The sequence below is a fragment of the Equus asinus genome, chromosome 5, assembly GCF_041296235.1.
Source record: "Equus asinus isolate D_3611 breed Donkey chromosome 5, EquAss-T2T_v2, whole genome shotgun sequence".
In the NCBI taxonomy this organism is placed as follows: domain Eukaryota; kingdom Metazoa; phylum Chordata; class Mammalia; order Perissodactyla; family Equidae; genus Equus; species Equus asinus.
In genome coordinates this window covers 29,294,352-29,315,460 of record NC_091794.1, presented here as the reverse complement: position 1 = coordinate 29,315,460, position 21,109 = coordinate 29,294,352, and the positions used below count along the sequence as shown (strand labels likewise).

Below are 21,109 nucleotides of genomic sequence, written 5' to 3'. Positions count from 1 at the left end.
ACCTAACTCTGAAAGCAAAGAATCTTTCTGTGCCACCAAAACAAGTCAGGGCTCTGTCAGCAGCCAAGAGGGGATGGCTGCTGGGTAAGCAACCAACAGGGTCTGCCCCAGGGCAAAACAAGATAAAGCAGCGGTCCCCAGAGTGTGGTTCCCACATCAGCAGCATCTGGGAACTTGTTAGAAATGCAGATTCTCGGGCCCCAGCAGACCTCCTGAATCAGAAACTCTGGGTGGGGCCCAGTACTCTGTCTTCTAACCAAGCCCTCCAGAAGATTCTGACACCTGCTCAGGTTTGAGAACCACTGGGATAAAGTTGAGAAAAAAATTAGCAACCAAGCTTGAGGACTCAGTGATGTTACTGAAATATATTCTTCATCAAAGCCCTCCTGTGGGAAACGGAGAAGAGAAGAGGGAAGGGAAGGGAAAGAAGGAGAAGCAGCTAGCATTTACCGAGTATCCACTGAAGGGGGGCAATGTCCTTGGCGCCCTCACCTATCTCTTCTAACTTAATCTGCACAAACCCTATTTTCGCAGATGAGAAAACTGAGCATCAGAACGGTTAGGTGACACTTGTCCAAAGTTATTCATCTGGCAAATGGTACAGCTCAGATTCAAAGTTTAGTCTGATTCCAAGCTAGTGCACTTCCAACTGTTACACCTAAAAGGGAGCAATCTTGGTAAACTTAGAATGACTCATAAAAATGTGATCTAAAAAAAAAACTAACTAAATAAATAAAAGTACAATTTATTTTTCCTTTCCTGGCTATTCAGAGCCCTCTGCAGTTTTGCTCTCATTATCTTCCATCTTTACCTTCACTCCAGCCCCCACCATCCCCCACTCGCACACACACCTCCTGGGTCAGAGCCACACCTGTGTCCTCCCTGTTTCTTGGGCATGCCATGCAGCCTCAAGGCCTCAACTCAATTCCTACTCCCTGGAATGCCCTCCCTTCCCTTTTCTGCCTGTTGAACTTTATTCTTCTGTAAATAATTAAACAACTACAATTGGCCCTCTCTGAGTGTTCATGGTATAGTGTATGAAACCAGTTTGGCATTCCACAATTGTCTGAGTAATAAATGAATGGAAGAATGCCTAGTTTGAATGCCTCCTCAACCAAGAGACATCTCCAAGTTTTCCTCTCTAACCCAACAGCATTTTGCTTGCGTTTCTAATTTTTCAATCTCTCCTGTGATGAGATGATAGATACGTCTGTCTCCCAACAAGTGTGTGAACTCCCAAAGCCAAGGCCAGGTCTTGCTTATCTCTTTATCCTCCATGGCACCCAGCACGATGTCTTAGACTTCATAAGTGCTCAAAACCTGAATCTCTAGGACTGAACCACATCATATGAAATGCACATCTGCCCTTCAAAGAATTGGATTTTTCAATTAGCTGATGAATCCTACCATTCTTAATAAACAAAAGTCTATTTCATACTCATGCTGTTGATGTAGGAGCAAACCTTTCCTTTGGTTCATTCCAGTGGATTTTACCTCGCCCAGGCCTTGGCTAATCCAATTCTGAGAATACAGCGTCACTGCTGGATGTTGAAATGGAGCCATTTTGGGAAGCTGAGCGGAAAACCTCCTGGTAGGAGTTATTTACGCACCTGCCGGATTGCTTATAATAAATGATACCGGCCAACTCACAGTGCGGTCCCTCGCACACCCTGTACCCTGGCCATTCCCTCCCTGCCTGAATTTATTGGATGACTTTCAAGAATGTTTGGAAATTAAATATATTTTGCAGCCTCCAGAAAGTATCAAGGGACAACTTTAAAAGTGACACTGAGCTGTAGATAATCACATTTCTTTTAAAAAGCCTTTCAAAGGACACCTTTTTACAATAAATTTTGAGTGTTGGGGGAATGGATAGTGAGGGTTAGATGGAGGAGTCAGAGAGAAAATGTGAAAATGGTTAATAAACTCTGGTACTTTCTAGGCAGATAATACCACCAGTTCAAAGAAAGCTTGTAAACATAAATATCAAAGAAAGCAGTAATTATATATTCAATTATTCTGTCGCTCCTTTTTGGATCCTTAGATATTCTTGAGCATTTTCTGGACATTCATTCCAAGTAAGTCACCGACAAGGATTTATTGATACCTTCCATACCATGGGCCCAGCCTATGAGAGGCAAAAAGAGAAAGAACATCAAAAGAATGATTGCCATTTCTTATCTTTTTTCAGCTTTTAAGAACTTAAAAATGCTTTCAAATACTTGCTTCATTCAGTCCAAGGTGTTCGGCTCATTGTACAGATGAGTAAACTGAAGAGCAGATGAGCAGGATCATGTGGTGATCATAAGTGGCTGAATCGGGGCTCAAGCCTTGGTCTCCTAACTCCAAATTCTGTTCTCTTATACCTTTACCCCCCTGCCTACAAAGACTTGGGTTTTTTTTAAATAAATTTATAGCATACAATATACACTCACACAATATGAGAAAGCTTAAAGCATGTCTTTCACAGACTCCTGGGTAAAAAGGCATTGGAGTTAATGTTTAACTTCTTCTACACCAGATCCCCTCTGAAATAACCTGAAGAAGAGTGAAAAAGAAAAAGCAATGGGGGGAAGGAGGACAGGTACAAGACAGTGTGCCTTCCACGTGGTGGAAAGTTTGGTGTCATCCTGCTCAACAATGGTGCAGATAGGAGCAGAGGGAGGAGACATCGAAGGCCACCTTGCAGCTTGGCCTCCTGAGAAACAGCAGTGGTTACAGGAGGTAAGCGGCAGGGAGACTAAGATCCCCACCAAACATGACTGGCCGCCCTTTCAATTGTGAAGTTTGGCGGGCCAGAGGCAGCAATGAACAGGATGCTGGCCCAGCGGAGGCAAAATTTGCAAGAGAGTTAAGGGAACAAAAAAGCAATAGCTAATTAAAATTTTCATTAAAAGCAATAGAGAGAGGAAGAGGCATTGCAAAAAGTCACAACCAGAGGTACAGATGAGAAACTTGAAAAACTGCCATGAATGAGGAGGAAAAAGACAAAGTGATTAAAAATAATGAGAGAAAAATTGTTGGATTTGAAGAACAGATAATACAGAAAATGTAGATAGGAGATGTTCCTGGAAAAAAACAAAAGAGAACAGAATAAATAAAATAAACAAAATAACCAAAAACATAAATGAAGAAAACTTTCCTGAACTGACATATTCATAAGGATCAGAGTGGGCAGCCTATGATGGAATTGCAACAATAAGCTTCAAGGGAGTCTGGGAAATATCATTTTTATTCCAAGAAGCTATGTGTCCATATGAAAATCAAGAATTATGTTACTAGGAAGGAAAATGTGGATTTGGGGGGACCACTACCAACCTCTGACATAACAGTAAAAATGTATGTTGGCAGATCAGAGGATCTCAAGAGTACTCATAATAATTACCTCAAAGACTACTGGATATAGTCAACCTCAAGAACAATAAAATGATTTTATAATTATCTAGGTGAAAAATACATTCAGGCTCACTTCAAATAGCTCTATAACATTAAATATCTGATGACAATAGAGAACAACTAGTTTTGAGTGCAAAATATTGTCAGACAAGAATTCTAAACTCATCCAAGTTGTCTTTCATGTCTTAAGAAAATAGAAGAAAAGTTTCAGCTACTCAGAGACTACTAAAGAATATCACTCACATTCTTCTTGAACAAAGTACTTAAATTATACCCCAACCAACTGAGAGATGAATCAAAATAATGAATGGGGAAGTTCTGATGAAATGGGACTCATAGTGATTACCAAAATCAATTATATGTCACCTAAATAATTTTTAAAGTGTGATTGTAAAATAGTCTTTAAATACAAAACAATAATTATTGAAAGAGAAAATAATGTTAAAAAATAACACCTGGTATACATTTGTCAAAATTCAATGAAAATACACATAAGATTTGTGCATTTCATTGTTTGTAAATTTTACGTCAAAGGAAAAAGAAAACTGCAAGCAATTATTAAACTCTAGATAATGATATTTGTGCTGAAGTATTTAGGGAGGAGCACAGTGATATCTTCTATTTATTTTGAAATGCATTGATTAAAAGATGGGCTGATGGATGGATGAAGACTGGATAGATACATGATAATGCAAGCAAGGTAAAATGACATTAGTGGAAACTAGATGGTGGATACATGGGTGTTCACTGTAAAATTCTTTCAACTTTTCTGTAGGTTTGAAAATTTTCATAAAACAAAATGTTGAGGCAAAAAAGTAATATTTGAATCTAAAATCCCAGATTAAATAAATAAAATAGGCAACTGAGTGAAATAGGGAAGAAGGAAGAAATAAAAGTGTGTTTATTTCTTAACCTTACAAGAGAGACAACCAATATGTACCACTTCTTGAAATCAATAATTAGGAAAATATAGGTTCATATATTTTTAAAATTTTCAAGGCAATTCAAATAGAATTTAAAAATAGGACTTACACATTCCACATCAGTAGTGAAAAAAAAAGAAAAAACAAACAACATAGCAAAAGACAATTTTTTTTAAAGATTTTATTTTTTTTCCTTTTTCTCCCCAAAGCCCCCCAGTACATAGTTGTATATTCTTCGTTGTGTGTCCTTCTAGTTGTGGCATGTGTGACACTGCCTCAGCATGGCCTGATGAGCAGTACCATGTCCGCCCCCAGGATTCAAACCAACGAAACACTGGGCCACCTGCAGTGGAGCGCGTGAACTTAACCACTCGGCCATGGGGCCAGCCTCAGCAAAAGACAATTTTAAGTAAAGAACAATAAAACATTTTAAAAAACAGAAACATAAGCAACTTGACTGAAGTAACAACATAGTAACCATGATAATAAATGTAAATGGCTTAAATTCTCATATTTGAAAAACTAAACCCATGCTATCCCAAGATAGGTACTTAAAGAAAAAAAAGTATAAGAATAAGGAATGATAAACTAGCAAATATATTATACACACAGACACACAATCTATAAAGAAATCAGGATCACAATATTTTTATCAAAGTAGAATTGAAAGCAAAAAGCTTAAGTGAAATTTAGATAAATAAATATTGACAAAGTGAACAACCCATAAAGAAAACATAACTGTCATAAACCCTTTTTGCCACATAATATAGAATAAAAATAAAGCAAGAATTCTTAGACATTTGGGGAAAATCAATAGAAATATAATAGTAATGGGAGACTTTTAGCCAACATCTTTGACAGCTCAGAAAAGTAATACACATACAACACTATACTAGTAAGTTAAGAAGCACTCCAAGGGTGTTTCAGTCAATGCCAAGTTGGTCAGGACAATAACTTTGCTCATTTTAGAGGCTGTATTTTTCTTAATAAAGCATGCTGTAGGTGAGTTTCTTTGGCATCCCCATACTGTAGATTTACACTTGGCTTACGCTGTCTACAAACCTCATTTGCACATGTATTGCTAACAAACGATTCTCCTCTACACAGGAGATCTAACCAGACCTAGAAGCTATAAAACCTAGACAGGTTTCACTGTGGATTTGGAGGAAGAAGAAATAGTATGGGCTATAAGATTTCTTGTAACTATTAAACTGTGAGATATTTCAAAACAATGGGTCCTAGTAAATGATCAGATGCTAGAATGAGAAGGTTTGGGATCTTCCAAGTTAGTTTTCATTCCCTAAGGCTAGATCATACTTCCACAAACATAAATGAGGGAGATGGGAAGAGCGGCAAGGTTAAGGGGAATTTGATGGGTGCCCCTGAGGACATTTTGAATTTGCAGTAATGACGAGACAGCTCACTGGAGATGCTTTGCAGGCTGTTGGAAATGCAGAACAGGATCTGGGTTGGAAATATGGCTTGGAGAGTGACCATCACAAAAGTGAGTTAAAGCCCACAATTCAAGTAATTAGGGAGAGGACAGAGGATTGAAAAAGCCTGTGAAAGCCAAGTGATGGAGACATTGAAAGCCAAACAAGAGAAGTTTGTGCATGACATGGTAAGCAATGTAAAGCGAGCAAAGTTTTAGATCGGAGAAGTCATTCTAATTATCAGGAAATTCTAATTTTTAAGCCTAATTTCACCTCCCTACATGTCTATCGGCTGATGCTGCTTCTGCCCTCTGGGGTCACACAGACTGCATCTGCTCCCTCTTCCACATGACAATAGAGAGAAGAGCAGAAACAACACTCAGCCACCGTGAAGTTCACAGGACTCTCAGGCAAGGCCTTTTGAGAAGGCACAGTGCACTCTGAGAAAGCCACATTAATCATCAACCCGGGAAACTGGAACACTCTACAAAACCATTGCTATAAATTCAATATTTACACAAAATCTGGAGGTTGAAGTTCTTGTTACTACAGGGAAAGAAAACATGAAAAGCTGCCAGAAAGAGAAGCCACTTGCTACCTAGACTAATCAAATTCATACTTAGGTGCAACACGCTCATTTTACAGCGAAGGAAACTGAGTTGCCAAAAGACAGTGTCTCGACCAATAATATGTCCTTGCACTTTACAATTCCCACATGACTGTGCCCATTGTGAGTTGAGGAGACTGTAGCCCCCAGGGCACAATGACCTGCCCAGTGTCACACAGCACGTAAGCATCCAAGATAATAGTCAAACCCAGTCTCCCTAGTACTCAACCACACAAACCAACCAAAGCACGCTGGACAGAAAGAGAGAAAATTAGCTGTGCGTGTCTAAAGAAGCAAATCCACATAAATCTCATTTGGTCTGTTCTTTGGTAAGATGAAAACCCCTGGTGATGGAGGAACCTGCATATACTTCGCTGAGTTTTGGGTGAAGTCACTAGGAGCCTCTCTACTGATTTCTACAAAGAGATAGTGTCTGTGAGCTTCCTGCAAGAAAGCTGCCCAGGGACCTTGTTAGAAGTATGGTTTGGCTGGAGCCTAGCCCAGCCTTCTTGGGTCAGAATCTCAGGGTGGGGCCCTGGAACCTGAATTCCTAACAAGCCTTCCCACTGGATCTTACACAAACTCAAGTGCAAGAGCCACTGGAGTTTACATACTTGATGAAACAGCACATGAAGAGTGAATCCAGATCTCAGCCCCAAGCCAGGGGTCAAACCAAACAGGGATCATCGTCCCGCCTTCAGTTCCCGGGCCCCCATGCACCCTTCTGACCCCTGCTCATTGCTGAGCTCAGCCCAGCCCAGAATTAGTCCTCTTGAAGGACACCCCTCTGCCATTTTAATTTCCAAAACCTGTCATAAAAGCAGCTCGTCTCTCCTAATGAGGTAATTGGTGCCATAATGCCATTAGGAAGGTGCCCCTGGTGTGCGGCTCAATTAGGAAAGGTGTATTAAATGATTTAGATTTCTTTATTTAGCTAAAACCAACACCAGTTCTAGGCTTGCTAATATAATGTTGTTCATGAGCCAGAGTATGGGGCTCATTTAATTCTATACTGTAGCTCTGTAACTAATTGATGCGTTATCCTTTCTTACCCCCACTGCCCAATTTTTCTTCTCCCAATGCTGGAAACAGAGAAAGAGAGAGAAAGAGAAAGAAAAACACTGAAGTATCAGATGGCAAAAGGGAGAACCTACATAAGACTGATTGCCAGCCAGACTGTGACAGACCCACCTTCCGGAGGGATAGGACTCCCTATGTTAAGAGCTGACCTTGCAGGTTCATTCTGGGCATAAACTGAACCTAGACACCTAAAGAACCCCAGGATGGTGGGCCTGGTTGCAATGTCCCCATCCTGTGAGCTCCTGCTGCTCTCTGGGCCAGCCTCAGGGAGGCCTAAGTTGGGATCACCTAGCCTTCTTACTAAAAGTGTAGCCCATGGGCCAGCATAGGCAGCATCACCTGGGAGCTCATTGGAAATGCAGAATCCCAGGCCCCACCCCACACTATTCAATCAGAATCTGGATTTAACAAGACCCTCAGTGATCCTTCTGCACTTTGAAATTTGAGAAGCTCTAGATCCTTCCAGTATAAATCAGAACTTCCCAGGACCCCCTCAGAGAGATCTACCTACCACAAGCCACTCCATGCCCACCCCAATGGCACCATTTTTCTTTTCTTAAACGTGGAACTGTTCTCATGGGAGAAAAACCTTTTTTTTTCTTATTTTAAAGAAAAAGCCCAAAGAAACAGAAAAGACCAAGAAAGGGTTTCTGCACTTGAGAAGTTCAAAAGCCTGTATTTCATTTTACTCACATAACCACAGAAGTCTCCTCCATCACACCCAACGGCTGCAGCTCGGCCTCTGCCAAGCCACAACCAAAGGAAAAGCCAGAAGGAAAACACTTTCTGACACAGGAGAGCCAGGAACATCAATACAGAGACCAACGTTGCAACCTCACGGAATCACAGCGTGTGGGAGCTGGAAGGGGCCTTAGAAGTCATTGCCCATCCCTTCATCCTACAGAACAAGAAACTGAGGCCCACACGGACAAGTGATTGCTCAACCCCTCCATGCCCGTGAGTGGCACAGGCGGCTGGAATTGGGCCCGAGTGCCTTGTCTCCGGTTCTCTTTCCATCACACCAGGAGCCCTTGGGAAATTTGTGCAAGGACCTCCTCGAGGCCAGTGGGCAAAAGCCATTTCACAAATTTGCACAACACAAACTGTATTCTTCTTAAGCAAATGTAACATTAGCCGGTGGTAACCACTGCTGTGGAGAGGTGATCCTGAGGATCCAGTTTGGCTGCTGGTCTCCAGATTACAGATCAACCAGAATGTTACACAGAAAGTGAGAATTAGCCGGAGCCCATCTCAAAAACACGACCGGAATTGAACATCAGGTTAGAAAATGGAGCCAATTTTCTTTTTACTGTCTTTTCTTCCTGCTTTTCTTTTTTCCCCACCTATCCCTCCCCCTGCCCCAAACCCCACCCCGTCACACACATACCCACACACCCCTTCCACCCGCCTCTGGCAAACACCTATCTGTTTTGTTTCTATGAGTTCGATTCTTTTAGATTTCACATGTGAGTGAGATCCCACAGTATTTGTCTTGCTCTGGCTGACTCATTCCACTGTACTCTCCTTTTGTTAGCAGGCCACTGCAGTCTACCTTTGGTGCTGGCACGTTGTGTGTGTGAGAAGACTGGCCCCACCAGCTCAGTGGATGCCTCCACAACTGGCTGATGGTTTGGTTGTCCCAAGTCATCATATTTTTTCTTCAAATACACAAAGCCCAACTTGAGGACCAAGACAAAACAACATAAATGTCCTTTAAAGCAAAAGTCCCAACCCAGCAACCCAGAACCTAGCAGACCCCAAGGAGCTCAGATCCAAAATGACCTCGTAACGACAGTGGAAAAACCCACACGAGAAAACCTTTCGTGAGGAGGGTGCTTCATAAAATCCAGCTGAATAAACCTCATTTCTCTAAACCGCCTTTCTCTGCTACCTCCAGAAGCCAGCCGCCTCGGGATCTCAACGTGCCCCTGCATGGTGACCATCACCTCCCGTCCTGCTATGTCTAAACTGCCAACCTCAGCTTCACGCTCGTTCCCTCCATGAAAGTGCATGATTTCTACATCGAGGCTCCTGGAATCGCCCCCCTCCTCTTTTTCTCTTTTTTCAGTCCTCCTTTTCCTTCTTTGGGTCCTGAGCACCCTGCCATTCTTCCAAAACGGCGAAAAGCGGAGGTGGGGGGGGGGCGGGGAAGAGGAGAAGCAAACGAAACTTCCCCACGGCGCTGTGAGTGACTGCTAGGTTTCCATGGCTCACTTTCCACTGTTCCCGGTGACCCCTGCAGACTCCCCTTATGAGTGAGTGTCCCGGAATGTCTCTTTATTAGGTGTCTGGAGAAGTAAAGCTGTCCTGATGCCAGCGCCCCCACACTGAGGACTTTATTAGTTTTTTAATTTTCTGTCCGGGTGCTCCTGCTGCATCAAACTTTCCACAGCTGTTAGGAGCTATTAAGTAAGTAGCCTCATCGGCCCTTTCCCCTCCCCCACCCCCTTCTTAATAACACAAGAAACTTCTGGCCCTGCTACATGGAGCCTTTAAAATAAAGACACTTTGTCTCTCTGATGAGAAATCCTTGGAGGTCTGGGTGAGGAGAGGATGTCCTGCCGTAAGAAAAGCGCCTTGTCTCGTCGCTGTCTGGGCTCAGAGCGGGCTCTTCAGACGACGTGGGGAACCGAGCCGGGGTGGGGGGCCGGGCAGAAGGGAGAACCCACTCTTTCAGCCATTCTGCGCAGCCAGGAGGGGACCCGGGGTAGCTCTGACTGTTTTCAGGGCTGACTTGGAATCCCGCCCAGAGCGTGATGCCTGGTTCAAAGCGTTCCCTCCTGATGGACATTCTAAGACCTGCAGCGAAGGATAAAACAGAACGATTTGCTAACGTTCCCCAGGTAGGCACACAGCTGTGGTTCTGTGCAACAGGCCAGGGTTATTGCTCCTGGCTCCCCTGGGAAGGAAATCCTGATCCCCACCCACCCCCGCAGCCCCCTCCCTGCCAGCGTCTGTGAGATGCCTGGCCATCCACAGGACTCCCTGTGTGTAAATCCAAAGATGGGTGCACACACACATACACACACACAGGCACAGAGCGATGTATTATTAAACCAAGCAACCTGGCCCTTTCCCATAGCACCCGTGGATCTGGAAGGTTATGAGCGCTCAGTGGCAGAGGAGGACAGGCTAAGAGGCTTGAGAGCCCAGAGAATTCTTAGCATCCCTCCCTCGCGGCTCCAGCCTGCCTGGCAATTTGCTTTCCAATGGCTGCCTTTAAGCCTCCCTTTGAGAAGACCTTATTTGCAGGGTAAATGTGAAAGACTAGAGAGAAGAAAACCCTTTGGTGATGCCCGCCTCGGGAACCATTTTGCCTCTGAGAGCAAGTTGGTATTTGGGGTTAATCCTTTGGTGGAAACATTGGGTTGAAAGCCCAGAGGAGGTCAGGGGTCTGATTACGGCTTCTGTTTACATATAAACTTCCTGGTCCTAGGAGACAATCGCAGGGGTGGGGGAGGGGAGCAGGGAAGAAAAGAAAGAAAAGGAGAATTTTTTTTAATTAAATGGCCTTCCTTCTTAAAAATAAAGTCAACAAAATAAGATGGAGCTTGTGGAATCAAGGTTTGATGTTAATGTCCAGGTACAAATATCTCTTTTAAATTTTTCAGTCAGGATTTACATAATCAGTTGAAGCATTTTTTGAAACAAAATTTGATATACTGATATATATGCATATATTTATGTGCATGGATATATTTAAAAAAAAAAAAACAAGAAGAAAGTAATCTTAGTTATCTCCTGAGAAGCAGAGGGACCATTTGGTTGTATTTTTAAGAGTGTGTTCTGATTTGATTTTCGTTTGGTTTGATCAGAGAAAATCACGAAGACCCCACAACAGGCGGATGAGCTGAAATCTATGGTATTTAGGTCAATTAAAAACTGCTATAAACACACACATACAAGAAAAGCCTAGATGACAGTGTTAAAGCCAAATAACCCCATACTTTTAAAAGAATTAGCAAAAAATACTTCCTTCACATGCTCGAAAGAAGGCAAAGCTCAACTATGCAGTTGTTGGGGGCGGGGGCAGGGGGCGGCAAAGAAAAAAATGCCAAAATGGTTACCAAAAATAGGGCAGTCAATTTTTAAGGTCTATAACTTGAGCAATTTTTAAAAGGATAAAATTTAAAGACCAAATAGTTACCTTTTTTTGGGAAAGAGACAGGGTTTTAAGAGTCTGTCCCAGACATCTTTAAGAACGTGAAACAAACCATCCATGAAGAAATAGTGGAAACCCTATTGCTTGGGACATTGACAACCAGATAAAACTCAGGTATGTAGGATTTAAATCCAAAAACATCTCATGATAAAAAAAGATCCAAATACTTGGTCACTAATTTCCTTTTGTGTTTCTAACTGGTAAGTTTTTTTGAGGCTTTTGCAAATATTAAAGATGCTTCTCACTGTTTACTTTGTCAAATAAAAAGGAAAGCATTTCTTCAATAAATCCTTATCTTTCCACTTTGAATCTCCTGCTAAAAAATTTTGGAAAGCCAAACATCAAACATTTTGAAAATGAATTTATCAGCAAACGTATCCAAAAAAAAAAAAATGAATAAAAGTTGAAATCAAATCATCAAATCCTAGAGGCTAATTGCCCCTTCAAAAGAATCAAGAAAATTTCCAACTCTTTCATTTTTCTCAATACATTCTGTGACGTCCCTAATTCATCAGGTACTTGGTTCCTGGCTGGCTTGCTTGGCATTTTTCCTTTCATTTCTCTCATCCCCTAAAGGAGAGTGGTTTCTTGATATTTTCTAATGCACATTCCTTCAGAGCCTTTGACAGCAGGAAGGTGGCTGTTCCAGTAGCAGGAATAAAAAGGAGACAGGAGGAGGAGGAGAAAGAATGACACAGGCCAACAATTCAGCAGCAGACCAGCAGATGCGGAGTCCAAAAGTGCACGAGCACAGGAGGTCCAGAAATGCCACAACTAAAGTCATGCATTGTAAAGGGACACCTCACACAAAAGGTCTCATTTCTTAGGGGCACTGATTTTCTGTCAACCCCCTTGCAGAACCACTTTTGAGAAGGTGAGGCATTTCACCAAGCCAAATATGGTGGCTGAGCAAAGGGGAAAGAATTCGGGACCCACCGGCAAATATCAGAGGTTATCAGAGAGCAAGTGGTGAGTCAAAGGGGGACATCAGACTCTCTGATGGGCAGAAGCAAGCCTCACAATGAACTGCCCTTTGGGCTCCAAAGTGCCAAGTGGCTGGGCTCTGGAGTCTGCAATGAGATACGGTCAGCGTGACCAAATAGTTTATTCCCCAAATTGGGGCACTTTTGATAGTAAAAGTGGCGGAGTCTATTGGAGTTATACTGGAGTAAGGCATATAAGCCAAGACTGCCCTAGACAAGCTGGGGCATTCCTGACCCTAATTATGAGTCCCTCCAAAGTCTAGGAGATAAAGTGTAGCTGTCCTCAGGGTCTACTCCAGACAAAGCTGGGCATCAGTTGAGCTCCTTTTCCCCTGGTAAAAAGCCTCTACAATGGCAAAGTGTGGGGCATGAGGAGAGCCTTGGTCAAATAAGTGTGAGAAACGGACTGTTCATACTCTTACCCACTCTGGGAGATGCAAAATATATGTATAGAGAGAGAGAGCAAATTAGAGATCTCGAGAAGGCCTGCAGTAAATTAAACTGCTTAGGATCGCTCAACCCAATGTTTTCCCAAAGGTTTTGAGATCTTTTGTCTGCCAAACACCTAGAACATTCAGGCAAACGCTGCTCCAAACCTTTGGAGGCCAAGAGTCAAGGGAAGACTTGGGATTGCAGGCCTTCTTCGCTGGGAGATGGAAGCTGGAGAGGATCCCAGAGCTCCCAGCGCCCCTGAGGATGACACCAGGAGATGTTCAGCTGGTGAGGTAATAGGAGACCCTACCTAGGTGCAGCCAAAAGACCGGCAGAAACATGTCTGAAGCCATCCCATGCCGCGAGCAGGAAGCCTCTGAGTTCACATGAAAGCAGGCAGGCCTCCCTAGCCCATGCGAATCCGTTTCCTCAAACGAGGACGGCAATAAGGGCTGCGCTTGATAGTAAGGAAATGGTGAGCCTGACCCAAACTCAGTGGAGACACACACAACCTCTGTGTTCCTGTAAGCGTTTCCTCCCCGGGGGCTCGCGGCCACACCTCAGCCATCCTGCCACGTCTCTGGCATGCGTGTCCTAGGGGGGAGTCCCTGAGTGTGGGTGATGAGGCCCCAGTCCAGGCCACTCTAAATGAGAGGATGAGTGCTGGTAAGGGAGGTGATGGGTGACCGCAGAGGCCAGGAGTCAAGCCGGAAGCGGCCCCAGTACCAGGAGAAGTGCATGTCACTGGGTGTGGCGGGGCAGTACTGACACGCAGTCCGTGAGGCAGAGGCTGCTGGATTCATGGACACTCTGCAGTTCTCATCTGGATTTTCACAGAATCCTCCAGTGCATCTCCTTGTAGTTGGTCTCCGGCTATTTCTGTTTGTCCTTCATTTTGTAGCCGGAAACCCACAAACTCACGCAGGTCTTTCAGAGTATCTCATAGTGGGTTGGGGGCAGGAAAGCCCTACAGAAAGGTCAAGGTGATGGAGTAGGGGTAGAGAGCAATGATTCCCATCAGCAAGGTCCAAACGTCTTCATATGGTGCCCAAGGCCCTTTACGAGGGCTCTCTAAGATGACTCCCCAATCTCTCCTCCATTTCTACCACCTCCACTGCATCCACTGTATCTGGCTGTTCTTGATCCCTAAATATACCACTCCTCTCATCATCCCTCGCTTTTCCTAATGCTGAGCCTTGCCCATAATTCCTTGTCTCCCTAGTAAAATCATGTACTTTAAGACCATCTGAAATCTCACCTTTTCAGCTGAAAAGGCTTCACCACTGCCCCATGCCATCTCTACTCAAGCAGAATTCAAGACTTCCTCCTCGGTGTGCCCATGTCACCTTGTTTGGCCCTGACCATGTGTCACAGGGGAGTCTCCTTGACTAGATTCCGAGTGCCTGGGAGCAGGAAGTCATCATACCAATTCCTTTGTCCTCGGTGCCTACCCCATGCCTGTCACTGAGTGGATGCCCAGCTAATGGGGAATGATGGAGCAACAAACAGAACTCTGTAGAATCACATTCAAGATTCAGTTTTCCCCAGGCTTTACCTTCTTAAATCAGAAAATAAAAGGCACCAGAAACAGGTCTTTATGCCAGAGTCTGAAAAGAATGATTAAAACGTGGAAATGAACCAGGACTTTACAACCATGGCTGAGCAAAAGGATGTTTGCTGGAGTTTTCCATTGTGTCAATTCATTTCCCAAGAGAAATGGTAGTCTGAGTGGCTAAAGCCATTTCAAAGGTAACTAAAGGCCACCCACCTCAGCTCCCAGCCAATATCCATGATCTCTATGAGTCCTTCCAGGAAGCAGGGGTAAAGACTGGGGTGGACAGGCACCTCCACCTCAAAGAGGAGAGATTTCTAAGATGGAAGAAATAGGGGACATGGGGAGGAGGTGAGGACTGAAGTGAGAAAAAATGAAATCAAGGAGAATGATGATAGCTGGGAGGTGAGAAAAGGACCAGAAGACTTGACAATAAAAACATGGAGCTACAAGTAACCCCAAAGTCCTGTAGAGAGGAAGGAGCCAGTCCAAGAAGTACATATGGCCCAAAGATCTAGAATATAGAAGTAGGAGGCGAGAAGAAATTATTCTCGGGGTGCAAAGCTGAATAAGCAAGCCTATATTTTTGCAGTTCTCTGGTTAATTTCCAGCCATAAAAATATGGCCCAGGACTTTGTGAAAATACCCCTAAAACATTCCACATGCTTCTCAAGGCAGAGGGTAATTGTTATGAACAAATCCACACAAATTCTCGTGCCAAGAGCAACAAACAGAGTAAAGAAGGAACAGGAAACATGAAAGAGGGGGCTAGTCCGAAACCAGAATGACAAATGTGGGCCATCTCCCCTCCCAGCAAAACCAGAGGGGAGTGGAGCTTCACAGCACCTCAAAGGCTTATCTCTATGGAGAAAGATCTAGCACGACAGTCCTAAAAGACATTTTCATCATGGTGGATCACCCCCAACGTGTGCCGCCAAAACAGAAGAGTTCCCAAAGAGTACCGCAGAAGACTGAGGGGCCCTGATGGAGAAACCTTCATTTCCCCTTAATCAAATGAGACCCCAGTGCAGGGAAGGCAGAAATGGAAGGAGGCTCCCAGACTGGGTGGGGGTGCCTGGATCCCACGGCCTCCAACACTGGCTCTCCAAGCTCTTCCCGTTTCTTACATATCCCTGCTGGCATCTCAGGTCAGCAATCCAGCCACCTCTCTTCATGAAATCAAATGCCAGTCCTTTAAGGCTGGCCGTGGCCAGACTCTTCAAACAGGAGAACAACCAGAAGGAGCCAGGGCTGTAATATCCAAAGCATGAAAAGAAATGGCTCCTGGCCTTAGGGCAACACTCTGCCATTTACTGACCCTTTTTACATTCATCCTCCCCTTTGGTTCTCAGCATAATCTAGAGATACAGGCAGGACAGGAGTTATTTTAATTCTCCAGATGCGGAAACTGAGGCCTAGAGGAGAGAAAGCGGTCTTCCCAATTTATACAACAAATCAGAAAAAAGAGTTGATTCTAGAACCACGGTCTCTGGTCTCTTTCTGATGGCCGTGCACGGATCTCCTAACAGACTTAAAGTGTCCCCAACTTAAACACTTTATGCATACAGCAGCAGCCCAATGAAAAGGCCTAAAAGTTGATACTTTCTGGGGACTTAACAGGGCTCAAAACAAGCAGCTTCTGTCCTACAGCTCCAGCCCTTAACCCGTGATGGTGCAGTGACATCCTCTGAGATAAAGGCCATCTGTGCAGGGCCCAAAGGAACACACAGCCACACCCTGGGCCAGGGCCACTGCAGGCCTCGCTGACTCAAGAGGAGCATTCCCACGGGTGACCATAGTCTGCTCCAGGCTGTTGCCCTGGGAGACAAGAGAATCAGCAAGCAAGGAGCTGCCCGCCCTGCCCAGCTTCACAGGGGCAAGAGCTTAGCCCCGAAGCTGGCAAGCGCCCACCACTTGGGTGTGACTCGGCTGGGTGCCCAGCCCTGCAAGCCTGTCCAGGTCTCGGTTCCCGGTAACACCCTCCTGCTTCACCCTCTTGCATGCGGGGGAAGAGTCATCAGTCTGGCGGCAGCCCAACTCAGCAGCTGATTGGAAGAAGGAACAGCAGAAATCTTCACCAGACCAACCCTTCTCCCACAAGCTTATTCCAACATGAGTTTTTAAAGCTCCTGTTTCAAAGGACTGAACATCAGCCTCCCAGAATGGGTGTCTTTTCTAAACAATCACATTTTCTCTTCCACAACAGGAATACATTTCACGCCCTTCTAACTAACAACCTGGAAGAACAATCCTGTAGGTGTCAGCGGGCCTTCCCCAGGTGTGTAGTCACACAAACGCCTCATGAGGGGATGGCTAGGGGCGAGGTGCTGTGCAAAGTGGGATGTAAAGATAGCAGAGAGAGGACTCAGCTCCCTCAGTTCACATCTCAGTTCTCCTATTTAATGGCTCTGTGACCTTGGGCATGTTACTCAACTTCTCTAGGCCTCAGTTTCCCTATCTGCAAAATGGGGATGCTAGCACCCAGTTCACAGAGTCCTAAGAATGAAATAAGATGGTCAGGGCCACAGCACTTAGATCAGTTCTAGGAATGAGATCAGCCCCTGACAAATATCAGCCACTACTACAGGAATGTTTTTACTTAATCCTTTCAATATCCCAATGAGATGGGAACTATTACTTGCTCCATTTCACAGGTAAGAAAATGGGTTTAGAAGCATTAACCAAGTTTCCTCAAGTCATAGTGCTAATAAAGGCCAAACTCAAGAACCTACACAGGGTTTGTCTGGATCCTAGCCCCATGCTCTAATTTACTGCTGAACGACACAAATGCCTCCCATGAAGGTACCGTCTTATAGGATTCATTTTCTGCCGATTAAGTGCAAGATGCTTTGTTGGTGCTTTACACCATATATTAACGTAAGTAAACAAACAACTCTGGTTCCAATCAAATCTGATGAGGGCCTCACCAAGCACCAAGGAAAGTCAGAGTAGGACAAGTGTCGCACTGCCCATCTCTCCAGGCCCCATCAACTCTGCTTTCCCTCTTGGGGCTCCTCTTCTCTCCTCTGCTCCCGTGAGGTCTCTATGGCTCAGAAGGTCAGCAACCTCCTGGCCCCTGGGAAGGAGGCTCATGCAGGCAGCCATAGCATGATTTCTTGGCCCTATTCTGATTTCACCAAATATCAAACCTGTATACACACACCAGTGCACGCACGAATAAGAGTTTTATTCAAATCTCTCCACCCCAACTGCAACCAGCCAGATTTCCAACAGTTTGGGGTTAAGTCTGTCCTGGTTCCATCCTCAATAACCAGCATGGACTTTAAAAAAAAATGTTTTCTGAGGCCAACCTCATGGCCAAGTGGTTAAGTTCACGCACTCCACTTCGGTGGCCCAGGGTTCACTGGTTCAGATTCTGGGCACAGACCTACACACCACTCATCAAGCCACGCTGTGACAGCATCTCACATAGAAGAACTAGAAGGACTTACAACTAGGGTATACAAGTATGTGCTGGGGCTGTGGGGAGGGAAAAAAAAGAGGAAGATTGGCAACAGATGTTAGCTCAGGGCCAATCTTCCTTGCCAAAAAAAGCAAAAAAAAAAATTTTTCTTACCCATCTCAGAGGGGCAACTCAATGGGGCAAAATATATTGTAACGTGAGGCACTTCACATAATTAATATTACTGAGGGTAGTAAGTACTCAGAAGAGATAGATTTCAAGGGAAAGGTATCTTCACTAAAACCTAAAAGCGTGGATTTGAGCAACCATATTTAATACAAAGACAGAAGAAATCCATTTAAATGCTTCTTTATAAAAATTGGGGAAGCATCAAAAAGTATATAAGTTTAAAGTGTTCTTTTTGCATAATATAAACCTGCACATTCAGTCTTATCCAACTTTGTTCACATATACATATGCATACACACAGGTGCATAAATACCAAAAGCAAGAAATACATCAAAATACTATTAGTGGTTACCTCTGGAGCACGGGTTAATGGTAGTTTTATTTCCTTCTTTATACACTTCTGTATTTTACAAGTTGTATACAGTGAGTCTGTGTTATTTTTATAACCTAGAAAGGGATACCAAAATTATTATTTCAGTTTTAAATTAGTGCAAAGGAAAACAGATTTGTTCATGTTAGCAACCAATATTTTAAACTTGTAAAAGAGTATAAGAATTCAACTATGATAGGAAAAGAATTAATTAAGAAAAATCAAGAAATCAGTTAATGAAGATAACGGGAAAGTAGAATCCAAATTAGTTTTATAATCTAATTTAAATTTTGCAACAAAATACTAATGATACATAAGCAACAGACTCTGCTCCTCTGTTTGCATCGATTTACAAAAAGTATAATGCATGCAAATTTATCTCAAGCTTTAAGCAAGGATGTTTAACCTTGTGGGGGGCAGTCATAGACTCATTTGAGAATGAGAGGAGAAGCACAAACAATAAATCCCTCCCCACAAAGAGGGAAGAAACACACACACACACACAGCACAAAAGTTTACATGTAAATTTAGAAGCTTCCTGGTCCCCGACACCCATCCACCTCTCCCGCCGGAGCCCATGAAACACAGGTCAACAAACTCTGTTTCAAGAATTTTCTTCTCCAAATCTATCTCAAGTTTTTTATTATGAATAATTTCAAGCATAGAGAAAAGGTGAAAGAATAGAGCAATGAACATCCATATACTTTCTGCCTAGACCTAGCAATTCTTAACATTTTTGTGTTATTAGGTTTATGTGCCCATATGGTCACTGAAGTGTTTGAAAATTGTAGACATTATCACATATCACCCATAAACACTTCCGCATGCGCTCCTTAAGAATAAAGACGTCTGAGCCAGCCTGATGGCCTGGTGGTTAAAGTTCAGTGCTCTCACCTCTTCAGTGGCCCGGGTTCCCTTCCTGGTCTCAGAACTGCACTACGCATCTGACAGTTGCCATGTTGTGGCGGCAGCTCACATAGAAGAACCAGAACTTACAACTAGGATATACAACCATGCACTGGGGCTCTGGGGAGGAAAAAGAAGAAGAGGAAGATTGGCAACAGATTTTAGCTCAGGGTGAATCTTTAAAAAAAAAAAAGGCATAAAGACATTTTTCACAACAAGCATATTATGCACAAGAACATTAACAATAATTCCATAATAGCCATTACCAAGAACCTTTTTAATATAATAAACAATCAGAAAGAAGGTAAAGTCCCAGGAGAATGTAAAAAGCTGCAGGTGATGTTCTGCAAAGCTTGTAAAAATGCTGTCCCAAAAAAGAAGTGAGTAACAGTTCTGTCTTTTCTCTCTAGCGTGTCTTGGGGCAGTAGCTGCCTTCCCCCACCACACCAGGCTCAGACAGAACATCCGGCCCAAGGCCTTGGAGCAGAGGAGGAGATCTCAGTGGGGCAACAGCCTTGGCCCGAGGTGGCCCTGCAGGGGCACACACGCTCCGACCTGGGATGGATGGCAGATGCAAGCGGTCCTCTTCCCCATTCTCTGCCACAGAGAAAGCCAATGACCCATTTCATGGCATCCAGCTCTTGACCTCTCAGAAATATAGCCATCAAAAATCTCAACCAATTCATGGGCTTCGGCTTTCTCGCCTTTTCCTGCCGACTCTCCAAAACCTCGAGGCAACCAAAAGGGTTAGCTGAACTCAGCCAGACCCAACAGATCTGGCCGGGCCGGTGTTAATCCTCACTATTCAAACTGGACTTGTTTTTTCAACCTGATGACGTTCTATAGTGATTTCTAGATGCCAGGAAATTGTAGAGTTCAAAGGTTAAAAAAAACACACACCCTACTTCTGCCCCACCACAACCTCGGCATCAGCTCCCAGTACAATCTCTTCTAAGATCCCTCAGCACCTGGAACGCAGCTTTGGATGCAGTTATTCTTTTGATATAGTTATTTAACTATTTGTCTCCCCTACTAGCCTGAACTCCTTGAGAACAACAATCCTGTCCTTTTCAACTTTGTACCCTCTGGATCTTGAACGGTGGCCCCCAAAAAGATATGACCAAGTCCTAACTCCTAGTACTTAGGAATGTGATCATATTTGGAAAAAGGGTCTTCACAAATGCAATTAAATTATGGATCTCCAGATGAGATCAGCCTCGATTGTCCAAGCGGGCCCTAAATCCAATGACAAGTACCCTTATCAGAGACACACAGAAGACAGACACTCAGGGAGGAGAAGGAGGTCACTCCAAGCCAGAGGCAGAGACTGGAGTGATGCAGCCACAAGCCAAGAAATATCTGGAGCCACCAGAAGCTGGAAGAAACAAGGAAAGTTCTCTAGAGGCTTCAGAGGGAGTCTGGCCCTCCCAACACCTTGACTTCAGACTTCTGGCCTCTGGAACTATGAGGGAATAAATTTATGTTGCTTTAAGCCACCAAGTTTATAGTAATTTGTGACAGCAGCCCTAAGAAACCAATATACCTTAGTAGCACCATGCTTGATAGATGGTTTCAGCAAAGCATATTTGTTGAAAGACTGAAAAAGCTGAGGGTGTGGCTTTATACCTTTCATATCCCGCGGACAAGGAAGTCTCTCAGAAGGCCACTGGACT

At 43.9% G+C, this 21,109-nt stretch overlaps 2 long non-coding RNA genes across 11 annotated transcripts in view; one reads left to right on the top strand and one right to left on the bottom strand.

Annotated features, from left to right (window-relative positions):
* Positions 1–729: 729 nt before the first annotated feature.
* The window catches only part of LOC106832569 (uncharacterized), a 166,926-nt gene continuing 146,546 nt past the window's right edge, over positions 730–21,109 (bottom strand). For 8 of the 10 annotated variants that reach the window (XR_011503227.1, XR_011503226.1, XR_011503228.1 and 5 more), the window contains 4 exons: positions 19,425–19,556; positions 18,513–18,607; positions 2,227–3,068; positions 730–2,128 (listed from right to left, as the gene is read on the bottom strand). This is a non-coding gene — a long non-coding RNA (uncharacterized lncRNA). Of the gene's footprint in view, positions 2,129–2,226; positions 3,069–8,713; positions 10,239–18,512; positions 18,608–19,424; positions 19,557–21,109 lie in introns of those variants that run through there. The other 2 variants (XR_011503229.1, XR_011503232.1) reach the window with 1 other exon arrangement.
* LOC139045244 (uncharacterized) lies at positions 3,075–9,937 on the top strand. Its single transcript, XR_011503233.1, has 2 exons — positions 3,075–8,719; positions 8,974–9,937. It is a non-coding gene; the product is annotated as an uncharacterized lncRNA (long non-coding RNA).